Raw genomic sequence first — 18,800 nt, forward strand, 5'->3', positions numbered from 1 at the left:
AAATTATTTCACTAAAATGTGTTTTTGAGGTAAATGTACTGTTAGTGTTGCCATCTGACATCTTATAAATATAACTCCAAAGAAAAATCCTAAAACTTATTTTATTAAAGTGATCTGAGTGTTATGAAGTGAAAAAATTTTTATCTCTTAGTGCTGCCATCTAGGATCTTATAAATTTAACTTGAGAAAAATAACTAACAAAGAAAAAAAATTCTAAATTAGCTAAAATTATTTTATTAAAATCGAAATGCTGATCAATTTCAAAACATGAAATACTTAATACAACTTGGATATTTATATTTTACCTTACAAAAATATTTTAATAAGAAATGCATGTAAATAAATATTTTTTATTATGTGAACTAACGCTCGATAAAAGTAAAAAATCGCATTATTTTCTATCAAAGGGAAATTTATTCAATATAGTTTTATTCAATATAAGTTTATTCAATATAAGTTTATTTAATATAAGTTTATTCAATATAAGTTAAGTTTTTATTCAATTTAAGTAAAGGGAATTTTATTCAATTTAAGAACCAGTTTTGAACTTACATCTACCGATGTTCAACTCCGTAGCCTTGTAATTTTGAATCCAATCCAGAAGTGCAGTGAACTCCTGGATCTAGTATTGGCAAAAATTAATTTTCATGGAAAATTATTATTATTATTTTTTTTGTTGATGCAACTAACCCGCATTTGCGTTAAATGGAGAGAAAAACTACGAAATCCTTTCGCTGTTAGCCCGACGGCATGAGGATTCTACCCAATGATCCGTCTACCACTGAGGATATTTTGCATCAGCACTGTCGTCGGTACGAACCGGGTGCAAAATTCGTACCGAGCAGAATCGCTGGGACTTGAACCCGAGCCACCTCATTGGGAGGCCAGCGCTCTTTCCTCTTCGCACCGCAGCTCCTAGCTTTGATTATATTAAAAGTTTTTAAAATTAAACTAAGCAGTAGTGTAACAAGCCCATTACGTGCCTTTAACAAAATGACTACTTCCCACTCCTTTCCCAATTTTAGTTATAAGTCGATGTTTTTTAAAGCGTGTGGTCTTTTATTTATAATAAAATAATAGAAAAAGAAAATAAAAGAACCTTAGAACCAGCTGTTAGAGGCTATTAGAATATTTTTATTCTTCTACAATTAAGGAATAATTTGTTATAAAAAAGTACTAATTTCATTAGCAGTTATATTTCTTAGCTATCAATATACTGACTATAAAAATAAAAATAAAAACTCGTAAAGAATATTTTTTCAAAGTACATTAGATTTTATTTAAATACAGAAATCTATTCAAACACTGAGCTTTCCGAAATCACAGATTTATATCTATCTATCTATCTATATATATATATATCTATCTATATATATATNATATATATATATATATATATATATATATATATCTTGCATACTTGTCACATATACAGTAACCGTCGAAAAATTTATATTTAAGTAATAAAAAAGAAGTAAATACAATAAGAAATGATTATCAAATTCTGATGATTTAGTATCAAGGACAATCATAACATAGATGTAATTAATATAAAATTAAGAAATAAAATAAATTAATAGCAAATGAAATAAAATTTTAAGAAAATGGTTATCAAATTCTGATGAATGAGTATCAAGGGCAATCATAATATAGATTTAATTTGTATCAATAAAACCAGTTTATTTCTGTTATAAAACTCTAAGTGATCCATCCACATCTAAAAAAAAAAAACTGACTTTGAATTGACTTTGACCATCTCACATTTGCTAAAAGCAACTTATAGTGATTCGTGAAACTTTGATATGATACCCATTTTTTTCTTACTTAAGAAGTTACATTAGAACTTAATATTAAAAAAAAGAAAAGAACTTTATTTTTTTTAAAAATTTATGTAATATTAAAGAATATTTCTCCCAAGTTTTTTTTTTTTTTTTTTTTTTTCGACAATGGTAATAAAACATTTGAATTGAGATCCTTTGGAAATTGTTTTCAAATGGAAAAATAAAGTTTTCGCAAAACTAAATTTTTGAAACCGGTAGGCATAATAGTATTGAAATTTTTCGCCCTTAAATACCCATTAATGTTTAAGCAAAGAAAAAAAAATCTTTATAACATCTGACATTAGAAAGAATAATTAAAGTATTTATTACGTCAAAGTGATTAAATCTGGAATATTTATTTAATATACAGTTTATTTTCAACCCAAAAAAGTTAATAACGTTAGTAATAATAAAAAAAATAAGAAAGATAACACTCGCTTCATACCGCTTAATATCATTTTGATTTTTGTCTTTTTCCCTATATCTCTAAAACCAATTGAGCGCGAATCACAGGCTTTTAATATAAAACAATAAAACTCATTTACATAAAGAAAATTTCGTTAAAGAAAGGCTTTATAATTATTTTCTTTATTTTAAAATGGCAGAAAAAAATTTGCTATATAGAAATAAAAATTATTTTATTTAGTAAATTATGTAATTTCAACGCCAGCACTAAAAATTTGAAATAGTTCATCAGTTTGCGTGATTCAAAAAGTGAAAAAGTCATTATTAAAAATTTAATTTCTTGATGACTTCTTAACTGATTTTGTTCAAAGTTTAAATTTTGTATAACTTGGTGTAAAAATTTTTAAATCTTATAACTAAAGGCTTACCGATGATCGATCATTATTAATTTATCATAGTGAAAAATTACAAATAAATATTTATAATATTATTTTGTTAATAGTACTTCTTATTTTGTTGAAATTATTATTTAGTTAATACTATTTTTGCTTTCCTTCTATCATAAAAAGAAAGAAAATTAAGAAAAACTACTCTATTACTTTAATCGTTTTTACGCCCCTGGCAAAAACTAATCCTGCCATTAACATGGTACACAACTGAAAGGGGTTTTAAACCTTAGAAAAAGTAATAAAGCATATAAAAATTGTAAATAAAATTTTTTTAAAAAATATATATATATATATAATTTAATAGTATTATTATTAATAATAAATTAAAATTATTATTAATTTTTAATTTATTATTAATAATTAACAAATAACTGATAAATAACTAAGGAATAATTTATGTATAATTAATAAATAATTAATTAATAATAGTTTATTATTGTTAATGATTAATTTCAGAATGTTTTTTTTTTTTTTTAAATTTGAAGTGAACTTCTCTCTTTTAATTCAGAAAGATCCGTAAATTTTAATAATTATTCAAAATTAGTAATTTTAATTTATGAGTTTGATTTCAGAATTATTTAAATTAAAATAAATAAATAAAATCTCATTATTACTTTTTGCGATTAAGTTAAATCAACAACAAAATCTTAAACATATTTACTTCTTAAATTTTTTTATTTAAAAATTGAGGAAAGAATTTAGCTTTCGTTATGTTTGTCAGCTGTCAAAATATGTGGTTTCAAACGCCATAGCTCGTTATGAAACCTTCTATCATAGAAAACTAAGTACTATAAAGATAAATAACAACTATCATAGAAAACTTCTATCATAAAACTAGTATTACTTTAGCGTTGAAAAATCGGTGACATTGATTTTTCGTTGACAATCGTTTAATGACGTGAAGACGAACAAATTGGCAAAGCGATAATTCAAGATTAATGCGAAACATCAAGTCAAAGGGAAAAAAACCCGTCAAATGTCTATGGGGGATGTAGACCAAGTCAGCAGAGTCGGAGTCGAAAAAATTTGCTCGACTCCGATTCCGGTTGGTTAAATGTAGAAACGATGTTTTTAATTTTACGAAAATTATTCAAACAAATATTTATAACTAGTATACGAACAAAAGTACTACTCAAATGAATATTGTGTAAATTATTACTTATCACGAAGTAAATTTATCCCATTTGAATGTTTTTGAGCTTTTATTGAACTGAACTATTGAAAAAGTATCATACGTAAATTTCAAATGCAAATTTATGTAGCTCATTTGAAAAAATAATAAGAATGGTGTGCACATGGGTTAAATACATCATTTGTGATAGTTTCCTAAATTCCAAAATATGGTCTAAAGCAGTGCTCCCCAACCTTTTTATCACCACTGGCCGGTCAATGTTTGATAATTTTACAGCGTTCCACAGAAGGGGATGTTGATTGTTTATATTTTAGATTACTTATATATTAGATTGTTTTGATTTAATAATTTTGATAAAATTTTATTTATTCGATTTATCGAATCCATGGTCGGGCACATTTAAAGGTTTAATTATAAAAAAAACTTTCAAATTGGAGACCTTTGAGCTCGTAACCAAGAGGAAAACCGAAAAAGAAATGATTGGACGATACCAACAAAGATCTAACCACCTTGAAGGTGAAAAACTGGAAGCTAAAAATAGGAAGGCCTTTGTTCGGCAGGCTATGGCTGGCTTTTGTGATAAATGAGTAATTTAAACGTATTTAAACATGCCTTCAAAATAGAATACAATTAAATGGGCGGTATTGGTGTGGCTCCCGGTCAACCTCTCGTCCATGGAAGGTTGTTCAAACCCGAGAAAAATATACCATAATATATTTACTGGAATAATTTTAGGAAAATACATTGTCCTTGAACTATGTGGATAATTGGACAATTGGCATTGGAAGTTCGGATAATCGACGCTCTACTGTTCATAACTTTTATTGTTAAAACATGAAAGAAACTTATTACTTCAACTGTTTTGTTATATATAATATAAAATACCTATGACTCTAATCTTTTCTTTTATATATAATATTTTTACTAATTAATAAAAATTTTAATTAGTAATAATATTAGTATTTTTCGATAATGCGCTGAAAAGTTTTAAAAGTCTATAAGTCTGGGTCGAACATTTCAACTCCCGACTCTACAGCTCTAATATAGACAGTTCAAATGCAGTTAAATATTTTTTTTTCTTCATATTTTAATAGTAAAAGTTAAATACTTAAAACTTGCAGTAAAAGTTAAATACTAAAAATTAAATACCTACTTAAAAAAGCATCGGTAAACCGAATGCTGATTTACCAGACTGTCCAATTATCCAAAGCGTTCAAACACCATGTATATTTCTCACCTTCTCTAAAAAAAATTTTTTTTAGCGAAAATGCTCTTTTATTTTCAGATTCAGAATATCTGAAAAGGAAAAAAAAATTCTTTTCTCCCATGGTAACCTCAAAAAGTAACAAAATTCGTTACGCACCTGTTTCAATGTGGATGGCAAGTAGTTTCTAAACATAAAAAAACATAAGTTTCTAATATTATTTTAAAAAATAAAAACTTTTAAATATGCCAATTGTAATATGCTACAATAACAAACTACTGGAATTGCAAATTCTAAACCTGGTAAAAGTGTGAAGAAAAAAGTTACTTAAAAGCAATCACATCGCCAGTTTTTTAAATTTGTACAATTATTCGGATTTCGTCCGGATAATCGGTGCTCCATTCTATTTGTTTTGTGTCATCCCCAATTGACGCGATTTATATTTATTCAGAGAAAGTGTTTGTATGCATTATTTTTAGTTTAACTTATTGTTAATCCAAATTATTTAGATTATTTGAAGTGGATTTCTCAAATCATAATGAGCAACTTAAAAGAAAATTTTTTCATGTGTTTGAGATGTTAAATTTTTTACACAATCGTGGAAAAACAGCATCAGAGGAAATAGATTTATTTAAACCCAAAAGGAAGAATAGAAGAAACTTTTATAATGAAGAAATCAGTAATAAATTAAAATATAAACCAGTTTATGATAGCAATTTAGTTTAAATAATAGTATTTTTCCAAGTCATTTAATAAATCATCTTTAATTAAGTGAAAATAAAAAAGCTAACACTGGAAAGAAAAATAAATTTAAAGAAATTCTTGAGAAATTAAGAGTATTGTAATTTCTTTCATTGTTTCACATAAAAAAAGTATAATATTTATGCTAAAGGTAATTATCGATAAATATTTCAATACAAATTGTATTTAACATACCTAATCATAAAATTATAAGTTAATTATAATTTATAAAATAAACTTAAGAATTTTTAACAATAAATTTTTATACAAAAATTACTGAATTTTCCTTTTTAAATCAATAATTTATAAAATTTATAAAGAATTGTTTAAGTGGTAAACAACTTTAAAGCATATTTAATATTTAAGTTAATCATGTCAAAACTTACAAGATTCATTTAAAATAATAGCTTTATAATAATTTATTTTAAATAGTAAAAACGTGTGAGTCTTAAAAAATATGAATGATGTTGTTTAGAGTTTTTTTTTATTTTTACATTTTGATTGCTTTACATTATTTACTAATATTATAAATTGAAGGAGAAAACTGTTTCGTATTTTATTTTATTGTTAAATAAATCAGCTTTTTTTTCAAAAAAAAGATAAATAATTAAAAACAAAATTGCTCCCTAAATTTCCTAAAAAAATTCATTACTTTTAATAAAATTTGCAAAAAAAATATTTAACCGACAATTAAAGTAATAATTTTACCAAGTAATGCTTTTTTTATTTTTCAAATAATTCTATCTTAAATAGAATATACAAAAAATGAAAAGAATATGAGTACACATAATTAATATAGATATAAATATATTTATCTAGATGTGAGTGATCATATTTATTTAGGAAAATCAAAATTTAAAATAAATTATTAAAATTTGTTATGTAGTTTTTAAAATTCTGTTCAAACTTAAAATAAATAATATAAAATAGTTATTTTTGAAGAAAAAAATGTCAACAACTTTAAATTTTTGTTTCAGATTAAATTTTACTTGTTTTATATTAGAACAGTTCATTCATTAGCTATCATTAAGCAACTGTATTAGTCAATTTTAGTTCCTACCATTTCGTTCGTTTTTCCTATTTCTTCCATTTCCCCCCACTTTTCTCCCATGTCCAGGAAATAATAGGTTTTTCCCGGACGAAATGTTAACCCTGGTTAAAAATTTGTTCAAGAGATAATTCAAAAATATAGCCGTTTTCTTTAAATCCTTAATTTATTTTCGAGCTCTCTTAAATATTATTGACATCCAAAATTAGTTGGGTAAATCTGTAATTTTTAAGGCAGTATTCGTAAGATAGTTCTCCTTTTTCATCGACATTAATTTCAAACACGTTTTTCGGAATACTGCTTTTCACTGTTATAACATTACCTACTTTAATTGAATTATTTCTTTAAAAAAATTTATCACAACTTTTGTACTACTGGATGGGTTTTCATTCTATTAAGTGCTAAGAACATATCTCAAAAACGTAACTACAACCAAATTTCAAAGTATCAAAAGAAAATACAGGGTATTGTAAAAATCTCCGGATACAAAACTTTTAATGTAGCTTATTAAAGATAAATAGATTAACAAAGTATAACAAATAATAATAAGAGTAAACTTTTACAAATAAATAAATTGAATTGATTTCAATATGACCGCCTTTTGAAATTTTGCAATTATTGCGCTTTTATTTTTAGCAATGGGTTGCAAACCTTTAATTTATCCCATTCCTGCTGAAACAATTGATTTAAAAGGTCCAAACTTCTGTGTGGCTTAGTGCAGACCCTAGACTCCAAAATGAATCATACACTGTAATCCATGGGACATGGATTACATCATTCATTGCATGTAATCTATAAATTTGCTTGACATCATAAATAAAAAATAAAAAAACAAACATTACCTGAACTAGGAGATATATTATAAAATATTTTATTGTTAAAGTGGAAGACAAAAAGAAATGAACACCCGAGCTCCTAAAGGCAAAAGGAAAAAAGATTGGTCCCAATCTGGGAAGAGAAGGGTTGGAAAAGATCGGGCTGACTGAATCAAAGGATGCAACGCGGGGAACTGCAAACCATGAATCGCACTGAACCAATATAAACTATCAGAAATTTTTGATGGGACCTTCAAGAATTTTGACTTGGATATACCAGTATAACAACTTACGGGGGAAAACAACATACTCAGATTTAGCAGATAATTTTAGGTACTAAAATTCTACGAAGCGAAGTCACAGTTCAGAGCTGCGTCAGAGCCGGTTGTTGATTGGGTACGCTACCTCTTGAAATTTTATTCTTTTAAACTATCTCAAAATATGCTAACAGATATAAATGACGTGGAAGATTTACGTGAATTTTCAAAGAAAGATTGCAATATATAGTGTAGTAATTTTGATAAATAGTGCAAACATGGCGTACTCCCTTAGGAAAATTTGCCATAGAGAAGCCTATGGTAATCTATGGCTGCCATAGAAATTTGTATGGCAAGATACCAAGCGCCTATGGTTACCATAGAGATTTGTACAGCACAACCCCATAAGCCTATGGCTACCATAGAAATTTGTATGGCAAGATGCCATAGGCCAATGGTAACCATAGAGACCTGTATGGCATTTATATGGCACGTCACCATTCTTCTATGGCAACCATAGAAATTTGTATGGCAGTATACCATAGGCCAATGGTAACCATAAAGATTTGTATGACAGTATACCCATGGGGAAAAGCTGATCTAGATCCCCACCAACGAAACAACATCTCCTATGGAGTCCTCAAAAACATCTTCTAAAAGAAATAAATATCCATTTTTTCACCCGGAAGTTAATTAAATTCAACAAGTAATCCCACAAGGCATTCCTGGTGAGTCTTTTCCGGGCTTCGGGTGGCCAATTTTTCGATTTTTGAGTGTTTGAAATCCGATGTTCCATTAATCTAGGTTTAGAGTATCAGACCGCCATATTAACGCGTCATCCACTACAAGTGGAATCTTTCACTAACTTTGGCTACTTATTTTAACATTTTTTCGATCTCATTCTTGGTCAAAAACATTTTATTGCAAACGCCAATGCAATTATCTATCTGAATTTATTAAGTTTTTAATTTCCGGCGGTCTGGTACTTTTATTATCTGTATCTTTTCAAAGTATGTCGCGATTGGGTATAGGTTTTCGCTAAGTTAAATTTTGCCATTTGTTAACGCTGACTTTGTACACTTTAATTAATATCTTGCTGTTTATATTTTTATCTAAAATTTTTATATTTCTTTCGCCCAACTGTTTCTGATTAAACGACATCTTTTTTTTTATTCCATCCCCTCCCTCTGATTTTATATAAATTTTTAAAGTCACATCACTTTTCCATTATTAATGGTGTTCTATTCCCCATGCAATTTGTAAACAATCTTTATGATGAAAAACGCAGTTAAGAGCTTATCATCACGCCAGATCCATCATTTCTTTAATAATTAAATTTTTTAAATTCTTTTAACTTGTTCAGTGACAATTTCATTTTATTGCTGTCATATATCAATATCAAAGTCAGTGTTTACATTCTCATTAGTTTCTGATTTTAATTCCACTTAGGTTCTTGCAATGCTTTTTTACATTATCTTACTTATGTTAGGGCTTTATATTTTTATTTTGTGTTTAGTTTTTTATTGCCATTTTTTTTATCATATCTCTGTGTTTTACTATCTTACAACTAATATTTCTTAAGTATCCACATATATTTGCACAATGTCCTGTTACATATCTATACATAGCTTAGGGTCATCACTTAACTAGATTACTGATTGACAATTGTTTTGCTTCAATATCATCAACGGGACAGTCCCTGGCCATATCATCTGCTGCTGTAACCAAAAATGCTTTTAACAATTTAATCTTTCCTTAAGTTTACAACATTTTCGTCATAGCGATTCCCATACCCAATTAATTTTTATTTGCTATCCCTGACCAAGTGTCAATAGCAATTATTAATTTTACCAATTTTAATCATGCCTTAAACATGTTTTGTATTTACCAATGTTTCTATATTGCGTTCTCTTTTCTAACTGTTCTTAACACAACTCAACATAAATTTTCTGAGTTTTATATCCCTCACTAGTAGAGGATCAACTAATTTAGCCTGTTTTCTATTCTTAGCTTTTCATAGTCTAATACCATCTTTTTTATCGATAAAATTTTGCTCACATGCCACCACTGGTTGCACCGTTATATATTCGGCTTTTGTCCTGTTTGGTCTATTTTAAAATAATTTCGCTTCGACCACCGGCCCCACTCTTTATCTTTAGAGTTTTCATAGTATTTTACTGTTTTAGTAGTCTGTTTAATTTTTAGCTTAGTATCACATATCAACACTTAAAAATTTTTCATACTTGCTCCGACCATCGGACCAATATTTAAATTCGCTTTCTTTTAGGTTCCTCTAATATATGACGCTTATCTAACTAATTATGATGCCAATCAATCAAATTAACGTTTTTTAATACCCCGCCTGTACTCAATATATTTTGTTCCTAATCAACCTAACCAATATTTTCCCCACTCGCTCCGACCACCGGACCCATTTTCTAACGGTTAGTACTAACCGTTTAAAATTTATTTGAATAAGAACAGCATTCAGAAAGGATTCTGCATATGAAACAGGGGAAGTTTATCAAGGAAATTTAAAAAAAAAAAAAGCTTTCTGGATATATACACTACCGGTCAAAAGTTTGCGAAAATTTTGAAATCTCCAAAAAAAAGTTCTAAATTCAAATGTTCATAGAACTGCGAAAAATCATTCAAATGGCATGAAAATTTGATATGTTCTAATGTGAACTCTTTACAGTTAGTTACATATGATCAAATTGCAATACTTTGTTTTTTGCGAACTGAATCCACCTTTTCATCATGAGTTGTTTCTATGGTGAAAAAAGTTGTTAAGTTTGAACACTTGCCAAACTTGCAAAAAAAATTTTTTGTACTTTCTGTTAATAGAAAATAGTTATTTGAACAGTTCTATGTAAGTCCTCAAAATTTCAAATCGATTTGATTTTTTTTGACGAAGTTATAGAATTTTGAAAAACATGTGTACTTTTCTCGATTTTTAAGCATTCCACATTTGCGGTCCTTTGGTCTATACATCTTCGACCAAAGAACTTTTTAATTTTAATGTTTTCTATATTTTCAAATAATTAATATTGATTATAAAACAAATATTCTTATTTATTATTGTAATTATTGTTACTACAAGGAACTTATTATGAATATAATTAAAACAATATCTCATAGATGTCACATTTCATCTAAAATTTGTTTGTTCTTGCAAACGATGCTCTGATATTTGAATCGAAGTCAGTTATGGGACATTTTACAACAGGAATGGAACTCTATATCACTTGAAGTGATTAATGGTTTATTAGAACGAATGCTATGCATATGTAAGGCTATAATAAAAGCAAAAGGTGGATGGTTCGAGGAATCTAAGATTTAAATGTTAATTTATTTAATTACAAAATACGAATAAGAATATGTTAAATATTTGACCTGTTGTAAATAAAATAGTTTAATAAAAATGCAAATTTTTTATACTATTGTTATTATTTTTTTAGAATTATTTATGTAATTATTGTTATAACTTTTTAATTTAATTTAATATAAAGTAAAAATATCACAACAAAACTAATACAGGTAAGCAATAAATATAAACAATAAATATAAACAATAATAATTACAATAATGAATAAGAGTATTTGTTTTATGATAAATATTAATTATTTGAAAATATAGAAACATAAAAATTAAAAAGTTCTTTGATAGAAGATGTATAGACCAGAAGACTGCATATGTGGAATGCTCAAAAATCGAGAGAAGTACACATGTTTTTCAAAATTCTATAACTTCGTCAAAAAAAATCGAATCGATTTGAAATTTTGAGGGCTTACATAGAACTGTTCAAATAACTATTTTCTATTAACAGAAAGTACAAAAAATATTTTTTGCAAGTTTGGCAAGTGTTCAAACTTAACAACTTTTTTCACCATAAAAACAATCCGTGATGAAAAGCTGGATTCAGTTCCAAAAAAACAAAGTATTGCAATTTGATCATATGTAACTAACAGTAGAGGGTTCACTTTAAAACATATCAAATTTTCATGCCATTTGAATGATTTTTCGCAGTCCTATGAACATTTGAATTTAGACCTTTTCTTTGCAGATTTCAAAATTTTCGCAAACTTTTGACCGGTAGTGTATTTATTCTACAATTATTAAGTTTTGCATTTTTAATATCCATTGCGAAAGATTCTTGTAAAAAACTATTTTTTGATGTATGGTAAAATATCAACGAGAAATGTTGCCATAGCTGCATGGCAATAGGTGTACCATAGCCTATGGAAAAATATTTCGTCTTAAGCTGTAGCACATCTTAGTTTTATAGCAAAAATTTGCCATGTAAAAAAATGCCATAGGATATTCCTACGGGGTTTTGCTTATGGTAAAATTTGCCATAAAAAATGCCATAGGATATTTCTATGGGGTTTTGCCTACGGCAAATTTTCCTAAGGGCTACTATTTGAGATAGGCGCTTTCATTTCACTTCGAACCTACAGAAAGAATTGAGCAATTTTTTCGTGCACTACGACTCCGCGATAATGATAATTCAAAGCTGTCAAATTGAAAACTCGTCCTCCTAACTCCCCTACTTCTATGTTGGGTAACCTTATACTAATTGACTGGCCACTGTCATAGGAAAGGGAATTGTCTGCTGCTCGTGCCGACTTGCTATCACAAAAAAAAAGGAAAGAAAAATCTCATGAAACTCAGCTTTACATCTTATATGTTTTTTACTAGCTCATAAAAGAACTAAATAATATGTTTATAAAACTCCGAAGCAGCGTTATTTTCTTCAAAATGATTTTATAATTTTCTTTTAACATGCACATTTTCAAAGTATATGATGATTTGGTTACTATTTTGAAAGATAAATTTGAACTAATAGTAACTAAAGTGCATAAATTTATAAAAACTTTACTATGCAGTCATATAGATGTCATTTGTTTAAAGTAATTACTCATTTAAAAATAATTTTAATGTTACCTTAAAAATCAAACAAAGGTTGTAAAATTATCTAAACTGATTTGTTGCTTCATAAAACTTTTTTATGTGAAAGTAAAACTTCGAGATCAGTAAGATTAATATGCTAATAATGTTAATCTGTAATTTTAATGTAAGATAAATATGCTAATAATGTAAGATTAATATGCTAATGTGAGATTAATATGCTATATGCTAACAGATATAAATAACGTGGATGATTAAAGTGAATTTTCAAAGAAACATGGCGATAAATAGTGTAGTAATTTAAAAAATAGTGCAAAAATACTGCAACAGACCAACCATAAATAAAAAAATTTATAAATAAAACATTCTTTCTCCTCCTCAACCCCTGTTTCACAAGTTCCTCTGCTACTGTGCCCCTAAATGTTGCTTTTCCCTTTACTCACAGGGTCCATACCAATCCTTTGGAGACCGGCTTGCATTAGGTCGATGAAAGCTAGCCTTCTTCTCTTATGTATAATGTATGTGGGTGATTCTCAAGGAATATGACAATTTACAGTCTTTTGCTCCAAGATCTAATACTATACTACTAAAAGAACTTTTTTTTAAAAATTTAATAGCATTACTGTTAGCATTTTAAAATGACCTTGTACTAGTATTGACTGTTTTGTATATTTATAAAATTTTATTGAATTTCAAAATGTCATGTTTCTGGTATGTCACAAACAATATTTCCAATAATAACTAGCCTCAAAACTTCGCATAAATTTTTCAATATCTATTTTATTTTAATCTCAACCATTGTAAGCATTTCTAGAATATACGCAGAGGGTATTATTTACAAAAACTTCATTTAAAATAATTTTTTCTGTCAATAATTTGTTTGTCACATGAAAATCTGTCATTTTCCTAGCTACTTTTATTTAGTGATTTATAATCAAAATACATAGCCCCAGCAATCAATATCTTATGCTAATAGATTGATTAGATACCATCTTATCTGAACATGTCTTGTTGCATGATTAAAGAACCAACTTTCTGGTTCAAAATCTATTTCAAAAAATTTTTTCAAGGTGAGTAGGTTTTTATGTTGTCATTTTCCTGTCTTCTTGAAATCATTAATAACATAAACGACATAGATTTATCTGAGTTATTTCAAGAAATCCTGTTGTTTTCTGCGAAATGTAAACGTTTTAGGCCAAAATGTTAAATGAAAGTAAAGTTAAATGCTATAAAATGGCAAATTTGTCATTATCCTGGCTTATGAATGCCCGGATATGTGTTACCAGAAATTTTTTTAAACAGTATACTGTAAGGAGGGAAAGCAAATATTAACTTTATACCAAGATTATGTATGATTGTAATATGCTTGAATGTAATCAAAGTTATTTATTTATTTAATGATTGATTATTATACGCAATTTTATTCTGTACATATCAGCATCAAAAACATTTTTGATTCTTTCTACAGTGGATAAAAAGAATTAATTTAAGCAATTCATGGTCCATCTAACATAAAGGCTTAAGTTGAGTTACTTACTATTAACTTAAAATGACTGTTTTTTAAACTTCTAAGCTAATATGTCATTTTCCTGCCATTCAAGATTAGGTGACTTTCTGTTTTTTTTTGATCAAACGTCAATAAACTACACTGCTATCTGTAAGATATTAATAAATACAACTAAATAAGCATATAAAAAAATTTAGATTATTTTGAAGACTTTAAATTTGAAGAATTTTTTTTGGTCCGCATGGTCATGTTTCCAAAGAATCACCCATGTATTTTAGAGGGATAGACCATATGTGCCTCCCTATAGGCCCCTGATACTACATCTATAGTGACCCATCTTTAACAATTAAGAACATGTTTTTTTGGCATGTTCACTGCTTCTAAAGACGCAGATAATATTGAGGTGGTTTTAATACAAATAATAAAATATTTATGACTAAAATAAAATAATTTTAACTTTTCCACCACGTCAGACATTAAATGTAGCATTTAATAGTTTATTTACTTAAATTCTAAAATATGAATAATTAATATGAAGTAACAAATCAAAGTAAATTTTTCTTTTAAATTTACAAAAAGTATACTTTTCTTTAAATTTACGAAAAGTATACTACCCGGTGGCTGAGCGGTAGCGCTTCGCGCTGTCGTGCCACAGGTCCTTGGTTCGATCCTTGGGCCGGGCAAGGCCGACTCAGCCTTTCATCCCTTCAGGCTTCTGGCTTCCCTTCCCTTCAGGCTTCCCTTCAGCCCTTCAGGCATCCTTTCACCCTTCAGTGGGTCGATAAAATGAGTACCAAGCAAGCTTGGGAACTAACACTGGGGGTTCCGCGTTCGGCTGACCACCTGACCGGAACATATGCTCCTGCACCCCAGAGCCCAAGGTCAAGAAAACTGAGATGGGCACAGTCGGCCTTGGCCCTCTTAATGGGCTGTCGCGCCACTGAGTTAGTTAGTTTTCCATTAGCATGATCTAACAGAAAATATTGCTATAATAAATTTCAACACGTTTTATCATGTGCTCGCAAATAAGCGTGCCATGTCATAAAATATGATGACTTCTCAGGTTGGAACTGGGCTGAAAGTTATAAATTGCGATTGTAAAATAACTTTGCTGACACTCTGGAGAGCATACTGTTTGAGTGAACGGATGTTTTTTTAATAAAAAATATGTTTTTAGGGATTTAAAATACAACTTTCAATAAAGAAATGACTTTTTACATCACTTACATTAAAAAGATAATCAGAAATTGTTTTGTCAAACCATTTAACAGTTTTATGTTGTTGTTTTTTAACTAAAAAAAGTGGTTTAAAATGAAACTTTGAATAGGTAATTGACTTCTTAAGACATTTATATTTCAGAAATAGTTCTGTTAAACCACCTAACTGTTTTATGTTTTTTTTAATAAATATATAGTTTGAAGGATTTAAAAAACGACATTAACTAAGTTCTGAAATTTTGAAATCACCGATCCACAAAATTGAATTTTTTATTCTTTAAATAAATTTGAATAGTTGTTTGTTATAGAACAAATTTATTGCGATTGTGATAAAGACTTATTTCTTGCAAAAGGCAAGGTTTTTTGTTATACGAAACTAAAATATTTTTACTATTGTTAAAATATTAATTTTATTTAATTTGTGCACCCGTATTAATCCAAATCAAATTATTAATTGTTATTTTTAATGGTGTTTTTATGAAGATCAATAAAAGTACTACATACATATACATTTATACTAAAAAGAAGGTATACGAAGTCTAACTCGCAAACAGTACAGTTTTTTATTATGAAACATCATTTCCGTTTCACATCAGTAGTTGAGATAGATATAGGTAAATTATGGAAGATGTAAGTTTTGGCAAAAAAGTTTTAAAGAATCAGAGGAATTTTTTCCATTGTGAGAAAAATAATATAATTATAAAAATCCCGTTTGTAGTACCAATGGAAAAGAATTAATTTCAAACGATTTTTCGTTCTATTTCAGATAATAAATTGCGACAATTAAAATACTCGTAAAATGAAGAATTGTGCTTTTGAATTCAATACTCATAACAATAGAATTTTTATTCCAAGTCTATAAATAAACCGTTTAAATTTAGCCCTTAAACGTAATATTAGTTTCCGATTAAGAAAAAAAGTGGTTGTTTTTCAAAAGCTCTGTCGTAATATGAAATATTTTACGAATAATAGGCTATTTTCATAGCTGCTGTGAGTTTGCAACTGTTACTCATGACTGTTAGATGTTTAGCTTATCTAACGCCAGCGCTTATTTTGAAAATGGCGCAAAATGCCAATGTGGAGAAAAGTCACAATTTTTCAAAAATGAAAAGTGCTTGAGGTCTAAATTTTTAATATTTAGAAACTTACTCCAATACTGCACTACCTGCAAAAACTGAGAATAAGGCAGTGATTTTGATAATTTTCATCCAGGTGGAAAAATGTCGCTAAATTGGCGATTTTCGAAAAAGTATAACTTTTAAAATATTTAAGTCATTTGTCCATTCTAAAGCCCAGATAATTCTTCAAGGCAAGATTATTTATTATATATTCATTTGGTTTGGTGATATATTCATGTATTTCATTATATATTCATTTGGTTCCGCTTTTGCTATTTTGAATACGCAGTTCAAAGAATTTCATGAAAATGCAGAATTTCAGAAATATTTCATTCATGAAATGATTATTTCATTCAAAAAATGATTTTATCAAGTATTAAATTTTTGCATCATCTTAAACAACGTAATTTTAAATGACAGCAAATGTTATTAAAAAGAGTATTTTTATAATTAGAGTTATTAAGCTTTAGATGTTTCAGCTCGCTATCGACACCATAATTTTCAGATATCGGTTCACATTTTGCCAGTCAAATATCTGTTTAAAACAAATGGTATGTTTAGGGAAAGTATGTTTATTTAGATTATCGTCTGCATTAATTAGTTGCGATACTTAAGGAATCATTAAGATATAGCATTGTTGAAAAAAACTGCCGTTAATTAATTTATTTTTTTAATTTTTAGATTATCTCTTAAACTGGAATATTACGTAATTCAGATGAGGAAGTTTTTAATTTCCAATAAAATTGTAATTACAATTTGAGAAACCTTAAATTTTTAACTACAAACCAATTAGGTTACAGAATTACGAACTTTACTATAAAAAGCATATTGAAAAATACAATTGGTTTAACCATCGTTATTTGGAATTTTTAATTGCAATGAAAAAGAAGAAAAAAAAGAAATGTCGGAAATTCGATTGAAGTAGCAGTGTTTTAGATAGTATTAAGGCATATATCTTATTTTTTGAAACCCGCAAATTTTGTGAATTTTGAAGTGGGAAAAAGTGAATTATAGAAATATCCTGCAATATGTAAGAAAATATTACAAATTAAAAGAAATCATTTTTATGAAATAATTAAAAAAAATTAATTGATATTTTGTTTGAATAAAAACAGCTTTAAAGTAAGTAACTTACCATTTTTATCACATTAGAGATCCATATAAATAAAAGAACTCTACGGTATCTTTAATTTTTAAGGGCAGTGGGATAACTATCCTACTATTTTCTGACAAATATATAAACCATTAAAATTGTAACTTTTTTTCATTATTTGAAAATATTAAATTATAATGATTGAAAAAAATGAAAAAAAAAATCCCATAATACAGCCCTAAAACTTCATAATAATAATATTTTCTCACAAACTTTTGCTTAAATTTGATATTTTTAATTAAGTTCTTAGTGAATTCAATTAACTAATAACTTCAAGAAAAAAAAATTTCTATAGACATTATTTACAAAACAAATTTTGGTTAAAAATTCAAAATCTTTAATTTTGAAGAAGGTTGACAACTACCTCACTTATTTTTGACAAATATATAAAGAAGTCAAATAATAACTTTGTTTTCATAATTGATAAACAATAAGTTATAATAATTGAAAAAAAAAATGAAATAAAAATTCTTAAAACAATAATATAGTTCTAAAACTTCTTCTTAATAATAATTTTTCCTCACAAACTTTTGCCTGAACTTGACAATTTTGTTAATTAATTAAGTTCTACGCGAGTTCAATTAACTAAAAACTTTAAGAAAAAATTATTTCTATCAACATTTTAATTTTTGGTTAAAACTTTAAAATTTCAATTCTCACCGCAATGGCTGTTTTCATAGCTTTCCCTTGAATAGATATTCCTCCACTTTTCCCTCAGTACGAAGATATCTTTTTACACAGCAAAAGTAAAAAGTTGAGAAGTCAGCGAATCTCAGTACCCACCCCTATTCATGCGCAAACCACGTCACTATGGATACCATCTTCTTCAGTTCTAAGAATCTTTTATCTCTTCATAATTATATTTCCCATTATGCTTCATTCAAATATTTGATTCGAAAAAGAGTTGAAATTTTATCCCTGAAAACGGAACCATTTGCTATGTTTGAAACTTTTTATTAGAAGGTGTATAGCAATAATATTTTTTTAAATTTCTGTCAGGGATGAAATAAAGATAGTTATTAG

General features: G+C 27.6%; 1 protein-coding gene across 1 annotated transcript in view; it reads right to left on the bottom strand.

Moving 5' to 3' along the window:
* LOC107446984 (glycine receptor subunit alpha-2) overlaps positions 1-18,496 on the bottom strand; it is a 53,505-nt gene extending 35,009 nt beyond the window's left edge. The window contains exon 1 of the mRNA XM_071187284.1: positions 18,438-18,496. The gene's annotated coding sequence lies outside the window, so the exon portion shown is untranslated. The remainder of the gene's footprint in view (positions 1-18,437) is intronic.
* Positions 18,497-18,800: the final 304 nt, after the last annotated feature.

This window comes from Parasteatoda tepidariorum, chromosome X1, assembly GCF_043381705.1.
Source record: "Parasteatoda tepidariorum isolate YZ-2023 chromosome X1, CAS_Ptep_4.0, whole genome shotgun sequence".
NCBI classification, from domain to species: domain Eukaryota; kingdom Metazoa; phylum Arthropoda; class Arachnida; order Araneae; family Theridiidae; genus Parasteatoda; species Parasteatoda tepidariorum.